Source organism: Oncorhynchus nerka, unplaced genomic scaffold, assembly GCF_034236695.1.
Source record: "Oncorhynchus nerka isolate Pitt River unplaced genomic scaffold, Oner_Uvic_2.0 unplaced_scaffold_1574, whole genome shotgun sequence".
Classification (NCBI taxonomy): Eukaryota; Metazoa; Chordata; class Actinopteri; order Salmoniformes; family Salmonidae; genus Oncorhynchus; species Oncorhynchus nerka.
The window spans coordinates 1-9,456 of NW_027039747.1; the positions used below are offsets into that span (position 1 = coordinate 1).

At 40.5% G+C, this 9,456-nt stretch overlaps 1 pseudogene; it reads right to left on the minus strand.

The window, feature by feature from the left end:
• Positions 1-1,608: 1,608 nt before the first annotated feature.
• LOC135568467 (mucin-5AC-like) lies at positions 1,609-8,744 on the minus strand (annotated as a pseudogene).
• Positions 8,745-9,456: the final 712 nt, after the last annotated feature.

The window sequence follows — 9,456 nt, forward strand, 5'->3', positions numbered from 1 at the left end:
CTGCCATTTTCTGTCTTTACAAGTGCTGAAAGTGGCAAAAACAGATATATCAGACTGAAGTCTTAATTGGTTTAAAACGCTAATTGAGGCAAGATAACCTTACCAGGTATTGCAGTCGACCTTGATTCTGTCTCCTGGTTGGTAAGTAGCTCCATTGTGAGAACAAGGACAAAGGTCTGGCTTGATGCAGCCTCCTTTTCCATCGGATACCAGTCCAGAGGGACACATACAGCCTGATATGCACTCTGTGCTGATCTGTAAAGTGAAAATGATTGATTTGAATATCTGCTGTGTAAAATTGTGTTAACTTCCTGCTTCAAATGCGTGGAGTCTGGTGGACCAGAAGGTCAAACTTGGCCTTCATTAGCCATTAGCCAATACAGAAAGACCAGGAGAAACTCCCAGGGCATTGGCTTATTCAGCTTAATCTACCAACCAATCATCTCCCACAACACCATCCCCCTAACCCTCCCCCATACGTTAGCACTCCACAAGCACAGAGCTACGCCTAGCAGTCGTATGGTTCGCTCAAATTAAATGATAACAAATACTTTACTCAGTAAAGATACTCCCATGGAAGTATATGGTTAATCCCACTAAGGACAAAATTAAATCGTTGATGTACCAAGCTTATATGTTCTGTGTGCAATAGCTTGGATATGAGGTTACCTGTATGTTAATATAAAAATATATATTTAAAAAAAATGAAAGTTTATATTTTCCACTCAATTTCTATTCACAATCCTATGGGCATTATATGACTATACACTGAATGTAGAAAACATTAAGAACACCTCCTCTTTCCATGACATAGACTGACCAGGGGAATCCAGTTGAAAGCATTGATCCCTTACTGATGTCACTTGTTAAATCCACTTCAATCATTGTAGATGAAGAGAAGGAGAAAGTTAAAGAAGATTTTCAAGCCTTGAGACAATTGAGACGGATTGCGTATTAATATCAATATTAGGAAGGTGTTTTTAATGTTTTGTACACAAGCTTATATCCGCTGTGCAGAATGGCCTGGAGACGAGGTGAATAGGGGACTTACAGGCCATATCCAGAATGTTGCAGCTCTTCTGACACTCTAACCCTCTCACTCCTGGGCTTGCATTGGAGCAGTTGAAGAAAACCATTGGTGCAACACATGCTGTGAAAAAATAAAGGGAATTCATGTGTCATGACTCTGTTGTGTCTTTCACCAAATCAATATGCTCTGTAAAGTGTGTACTAGGGATGGAGAGATAATATTTCCAAAATGCATAGCCTGATTCTGTTGCCAATAGCATACTATTACCACACACCATAAATGTATATATGATTTGGAAGATTGCCATTAAAAGAATGGACTTATTTCAAATTCAGTGTTGCCTGGGCACAGTACAATAGCTCAAAATGGTGAGTTGTTTTGACAATTAATATACATGAACTTACATGGCTGATCGGGTGAATCTCCAATGCAACGGAGTTTTCCCTCCTGCAGGTTGCTGAAATAAAATGTTGTTAATGGTACTTGAATGTCGCTATGCTCACTACGGAAAGCAAGGCCCAAGGCTCTTGGTTCATAAAGTCTCAAAAATATGCCTTTGAAATAAAATGTGTAGTGAATTACATTGATATACAGCTTGAGTATAGGTAGGTAAATAACTCGGTCCATACCATGGTTCCATCCTTGCTGATGACCTCTCCAGGGGACACCACTGAGCCCTTGTAATAACAAGGGCAGCTGGCTGATGGAACACACTTGCCCTCATCATTCAGGTAGGTTCCCTCAGAACAGACACACCCATCCACAGGCTCCCGAAGGTGATTGAACAGGTCAAGTCAGAGTCGCTGTAGCAGCGGCAGGAGCGATCACTGCTTTTTATGCTGTAGCTGTAGACCATGGTGTTAGGGCACGAGGTGGAGTATTTGTCTGGGGATGGCAACAATTAGTGTTTGATGTAAATATTTATAATATTTGTATCTTATTCTCCCACAATTGACACATCTTCTTAGGTATTATGGTGTGATTGTCACTCACTGCAGATAGTGTCTCTCCAGCCAGTGAGCTGGATACCCTCGGCAGCACAAGCGTGGACATAAGAGGAGACGGCAGCACACATGCAGTCCTCACTCTTCTCACAGTTACAGCTGTCATACATGCAGTTCTGAATAGAAAACCACAGTCAGAACAGCATCCATATTATACTGTACAATAGTTTTAATTAATTGTGTGTGCATAATATGCACAAATTCTGTGCAGATACACAATACCTAACAGCAAGCAACGTAATTCTCAAATTCCCCATAACAGCTGGCATCACGTTACATACATTTGTGAATTAGTTATGCTCAGGAAATTGTGTGAAATGAATAGTATGGTGAAATGGTCTCACTTCTTTGTACATGTCTGGGCTTATTGCTGTGTGGCATTTAGCAAACAACCCTTTAGGATCAGCCAGCTGAGAGCACCAGTGCTGGGCATATTTCTCTGAAAAAGTGAAAAAATAAACCACAGTTAGGCCAACTTTAAGAAACACCTGCACCGTTCTCCATAACAATTAAAACAGACATGGAAAGGTGATAAACCATGCAGATACCATTGTCAAGACTTAAACTGCAGGGGCTTTCAAGCTACTCTTGATGTCTGGGCAGCTGGCTCGTGTTTTCCAGGTGTTTGCAAAACCAATGGCTGTGCCCTCAGTCACTCCGCTCAGGACCTTGAAATCATCTCCTTGGTTGTTGTTGAAGTTTCCACAAAGACCTGTAGGGTGAACATGTATTTATATACAGGGAAAATAAATCATTCCTAGAACATGAACACCTCAGTGGACTGTGGTGGTTGGTCAATGGATGATGAGACATACCGCAAGTTCTCTGCTGCCAAACGGTGCTTGCAGCAATATAGACCTGCATGATTGGTGAGAGTTGGATTTCCAACTGGAGGCCAAAGGTGGTCTGGACAATGATGAAAAATGAGGAGGCTCTGAAAATAGTTACTCCAGCTATAAGGAACAAAGGGGAGAGGAAGGAATGAGTAAGATTCAGAATTTAATGTTAAGTAATATATATGTGTCAGTGTTGAATGATAAAGCTGCATCACCATCACAACATTCCCATGTATCATTATGTATTCCCCATACAATGATGTGCTTTAACTGTAGGACACAAGTTTCATGTATGCCTAGTCATGACTACATTGATTGTACTGTATGTTTAATGTGCAACTGTAACTTACCAGCAGAAAAGGGCAGCTGAGAATATATTCCATTTACAAAGGCTTTTCCATTGGGTTGTATGTTGATCACCTGCATAGAGGGGCATTGTTTAACCATATGCTTATTCATGATATTCAAATTATACATTAAAGTCTAAAACCTAACAACACTAGGGAAAAAACATTTACTGCAGTCAAAGGCTGATAGCATGTCAGTCAAAGAATACTTACAGTGGCTCCTTCTGAGAGGGACAGGGTAACAGCCTTTAGACAAGTCTCACTGTCAGAAAGCCCACACTGCACCAGATCACCCAGTACAGTGAATTGCGTCCCATCACAGTCCTGAAAAAAACATAAATAAGTTGTTACAAAGGAAATATCCTTTGAATTCTTTTGAAAAAGGAATATCTCAGTGTAAAACAAGAGACAGAGTAAACATGAACAACCCACATTTCTCCATAGATAAATGTATCAACACAAGATGATTAGTACTGCTCTATATGAGGGCTCCCCAACTCTGTTCCTGGAGAGCTACTCTCCTGTGGGTTTTAGCTCATTCCGCAGTTGTAACTAACCTGAATCAGCTCATCAACCAGCTTAATATTTGAATGAGGTGTGCTAAATTAGGGTTGGAGTGAAAACCTACAGGGAGGTAGCACCCCGGGAACATGGTTGGAAAGCCATTTTCTATATTACAATTTTCATCATAAAAACTGGATATATCAGAAGAAAAGTAAAGAAGATGGAGGCAAAGCTGTAATACAGACATAATAACTACAAAGAAGGTAGCAAGTTTCAAAATGTATTTAATGTGAATGAGATTCATGCACACAGAGCTTTGGTGAGGAAACTGTACTGTACCTTGGTCAGAACATAAGAGCAGTCCCCATGGAAGGTGTAGGTTTTTCCATCGTAGGTGTTGATGTGGGATCCTCCCTCCACAGCACAGGTGCCAGGACAGTCCTTGTCCACACACTTCCACTGACCACCAGCACAAGAACTAAGGGCGAAATATAAATTATTCAATGGAACTTACAAATTGTCACCCCTGGAATACCTTTTAGACTCAAGTCAGAATTCTTAGCCTGGTTTTCTTACCAATCTTTACAAGTGCTTGAATAAGACTCTCCGGGTGCGTAGGTTTTTCCATTGTGGCGGCAGGAGCATTGACTCAAGCGATACAACCGTTCTTGTTGACGTCATCAAAACGGTTCCTTTGGGTGAGAGCATACATGTGTTTATTATGTCTCCATCCCAACCTACTGCCCTACATAGGCAACACCTAGTAACGATGTCTTTTGTTTTACTCCAAAATCTAAATTCACAGTATTTTTCTGTCTCGACAGACCATTTCTGAATCTCCATGACATATTCTGATCAACTGACTTGTCCTTGTGTCAGGAACTAAATACCACATTAATCAGATAGTATACCAGGCCATTACAAAACACCAAACTCGTAATTGCCTTTGTAACGCAACAGAGTCCAGTCCACAATATGGAATCAATTGCTTTGCATTCTATCAGTATACAGTCTGCTCCATTCCAATGGATTTTTATTACATCTCTTTGAAGAAGAGGATGTGCAGAGAACGTTTAAATACGTCTGCCTACCGGGAGGACAAAAGCAGCCATCTGAGCAGTGGTCCTCACACAGCTGGCCTCTCTCAGGGTTGGAGCAGGTGTCAACACAGGGGTTTCCACACTCCTGGTACTCCATGTTGAAGGGGCATGTCTTATCTGCAAAGGTAAGGTTATGTCAAAATATGAGTACTCTGTTGCAACCAACCAATGTGCGATTTGAATGTTGATACGGGGAGTAAGGGCATGCTTACAGCAGAACTGTTCAGTCCTCCATTGTTTGGGCTTCCCCCCCTGCGTGAACACACTGACGGGAGTACTCTGAGATAGTGTTGCACAGGCAGAAGGAGTTGGTGCTGTTATCACAGTGGCACAGGTCAGATACACAGGCCTCAACAAATGAGTCGATGGCCAACAAGTCCTTACAGCTGCTGAAGGCAGGACCGGAGAGCAACTGCTCACAAACTGGTTTCTATCAAACAAAAACAGAGAGATGTTATAATTAGGAAAAATACAGTGGAGTCTGAAATGATTGACACCCTTGATAAAGAAGAGCAGAAATTACTGTATAAAATAAATGCAAAACAGATTTGGTCAAATATATATTTTTTTATATTTATACGATTGCTTCTAGAAAGAGATTTTGTTTAAAAAGTAAATAAAAATAATCTCAGAAAGGTACGGGTCAAAATGATTGACATCCCTGTTTTCACTATCTTTCAGTACTTCACCTTGTGAGGAAAACTGCAATAATCCTTTTTCCAAACTGTTTTAGGAGTTGGAGAACAAATTAGGACCACAGGAGGTTGGTGGCAACTTAATTGGGGGAGGACGGGCTCGTGGTAATGGCTGGAGCGATTAGTGGAATGGTATTCCCTTTACTCCGTTCCCGACATTATTACGAGCCGTCTTTCCCTCAGCAGCCTTCACTGTTTAGGATCTTTGATGTCCCTTTGTCTGTTCTTATGGACTGCCCTCTTTAATTCAAACCCCAGATTTTCAATGGGTTTCAAAGAAAGACTGAGATGGCCATTGCAAAAAGGGGCTATTTTGCATCCACTGGTCCTGGAGCTCTTGTAAATATCAATCATGAACTTTACCCAGTACCTGGACATTTTTGCCAAAACCTTGTTGCCACTGCCACTTTGCATTCAGTGGATCTTCCAGCAATACAATAACCCCATGCACACATCAAATCAACTCAGTCTCCGAACTTGACACTCATTGAAAATCTGTGGTTTGAATGAGGGCCGCCCATAAGCACAGACAAAGGATATCAAGGATTTTGAAGGATTCTGTATGGAGGAATGGTCTAAAATCCCTCAGAATGTGTTCTCCAACTCATAAAACATTTTAGAAAATGGCTCAGTGCCATTATTTGCAAGGTGTGGTATTGAAAGGTATTGAAAACAGGGGTGTCAATAATTTTGACCCTTGACTGGAGAGAAAGAAAATATGACGTATAAACAAAATCTCTTTCTCAGAGCAATTGTATTAGTATAAAATAATATAATTTTCCAAGTAATGGAGCACACAATATACTGTAGCAGTAAACAGTCATTTTTGCAAATCTTTATCAGGAGTCAGTCATTTCAGGCCCCACATGTTTGTTAAGTACACAGCAGCCTAGCCAATATCCCTATTCTTATCATAAGCAATAAAGTGTAACCTACCAGATTGGGGCATTTCTGATTTGAAGGCAGTGTGTTTTCAGTACAGCTTTCAGTGGGACCATCCAATTTCCAGAAGTTTCCGAAGTCGACAGCGGACAATTTCATACCTTTGGCATAAAAATAAATCCAATTATTGTTAAATGTCAACTGTATTCCAAATAATAGGCAATGGTTGATGTGTTGATATTGTCAGTGAAAATGTACCATGGCTATAGAACTCATCAAATTGCTGAATTGCATTAAAATCTCCACATAGACCACAGGTCTTATTTCTGAATTTGATGTCCATCTCCACCTGAAATAGAAGACCATTAGACATTTCAGGGTGACATTTTACCTCCATAACCGCATAACACTCGACAAAAACGGGAAGTGACTAACAAAACAAAGATTTAACAGGAGTGACAACCTATTCCTTAATAAAATAACTATAGATTAGGACTACCTTAACTGTTGTTAACACAGTGCCCACCACAGCACAAATGTAGACATTGACCACACCGCAAAAACCTAACTCCACCTAGAAATATTCATAAATGCATAATTGTTGTACTACCAAGAAGGAATCATCCTGGTTCCATATGGCTACCAATCCCAGTTTTGCTTTGATCTTGATGTAGGAGGTAGTCTCTTCAATGAGAATACCAGACTGGCTGAATGGTAAGGTGGCACTGGAGGAAGAGGAAGACAAAGCACTAGATTCAACTAGAACTTAGTCAGACCAACCACTTTTACATTAGCTCAATTGACTTCATTTTTTGACATTTTCATTGATACTTTAAAAACAACATTCTCATCTCTTTCACTGTAAATATGTGCTTGAGCATAATTACACAGTATAAGGTTGAGTCTAATCTGTTAAGTCAACGCGACTGGGACAACAATAAAACATCCAAATACTTGAGCACTGATTAAAAAATACAGTTCCATGAGAAATTATTGAGGAACTTACTTATTCCCATTAACAACAATGGAACCCTTGGATAGCTCCACCACTGTGCCATCCAGCTTCATGGTGATCTTGCTAATGGTGGGCTGGTTGTCCACCACCTGCCGTCTCATCTGGATGTTGAAATCCTCATAACTGCTATGGCACAGTGAGGTCACAACATAGTTGCAGGTGGAGGGGAGCTGAAAGATGTCTCCATCAAAGGTCTTGAAGTGGTAGTTACCCCACGTACTGCAGACTTGGCCATTATGTATAGGACTCACTCCTGGGGGAAAGGAAAACCAATTCAGCTATGATAGCATACAACTCAGCAGGTTTTATCTTTAGATATTTAGAAAGAAATGAATAGGTAACGGGGAGCAGATATTATTTCCCATTTTTGCCCGTCGTAAAACCTTGCTTTTAACTAGGAGTCCATTGGTTGACTGCTAGATATGCTTTACTCACTCACAAAAGAGTCTACTGACGCACCAGTGTGTCAATCTAATTAACATAATAAAAAAATCCTCATAAAAATCTGTCAGTTTAAGCTAAGGATATCTGTTTTGCATGGGTCTGAGTCTCAATCCACCGCATCCACATATGTCAACCTTCCGCATCTGCGGTTGAAAGTAGCAGAGGCACAGAGCTGTTTGTCACACCAGGGTACATCCTGAAAATCGGTATTCTCACCAAAACGTCTTTAGCGTCCAAACGATTTTGCCTACTAGCTAATATGACCACTCTATGGTGTCACAGAACTCATCTGATGTCGGTACCGCCGATGTGCCAACTTCTGTCTTTTGCGTTCGAACCGTTTGGTCTACGACCCCCACAAGTGTCACGGGACTCGTCTGAAGTAAACCCATACAATTTAATGGAAGTATGGAGGTAGTTTTGTGCCAACAAAATAAAAGGGGTTAAATATGTGTAAAAAAAACACAAATGTTCCCTGAGATTTCTTATGTCTCCAGAGATTTATGGCATTTATAAATGTGTTATTCAATGCGTTTCCATGGGCTATAGTAGTAATCGCCAAATTCAATATTTAATCAACTAAAATACCAAGACTTTTCAAAGTACATCCAATGTCTATTATGTTTATGAACTTCAAATATAAATGAATGAGCTAGCCTACTTCTTGCTTTTAAACCACAGCTAATCCACAAAACCTGTTGCACTACTTGTTATGACTGTCTCCATCATGGTTATTGTCCTTTCACCATTGTCTGTGGATATGTAAGGCTGCAGTGTTAATCATTGTCATCATCCTCAGGGCTCATGCATCTGTATAGCACATGTATTATGAAGCTTACCTGCAATCTCAGGCATCCTTGACATTGAGGGGATGATGTTAACTGTGGCCTTTGTTGTATCCTCTGAAATCAAAGTTTATGTTATTACGTTACATGAAGTTTTACTGTAAATCATTATGGAATCCTGTATATTTCAGGCTCTGTTATGTAGTTCTCTTGCCAATCCTACATTTACCTGTTCATCAATCATAACCCATGCTTAAAAGGCACATAAAGGCAGGACTGAGCATATTCCCTCATTGTTAGGCTGTCCAATGAGATAAACATTGGAGCTATTATGAGAGCGCTATGACATACAGTAACATACAGTTTAGCCCTGTCAACACTAAAGTACAAGGTTTCATGTAAATCAAAATCACGGATTCTACCTACCACTTTGAGAGGCAGTTAAACCAATCGCCAGAGCCATCCATATTAACACCCATGTGGGTGTCTGTGTTGTCCCCATGGTCATCCTCTGGGTAGTGAACACAGGTGGTATGAGAAAGGTATTTAGCTTGGTTTTATACCACCTGAGTGAAAGGAGGGTCTTAAGTTCTAATAGACGTGAAGGTGTGGCAGAAGGATTGGCTCCATCCAAAGGAGTTCATGGCCCTCTCAATTCAGTATAAGAGGTTTAAACCCCATTTGCTCATTGCACAGAAAGAGGTGTCATAAACAAGTGGTTCCTAGATTTGTTTACCTTGTGACCAAGTTCCAATATTTATTGAGACCAACCAAATAAACGCATGTGTCAACCTAGTCTTCAGTTGAACCACAA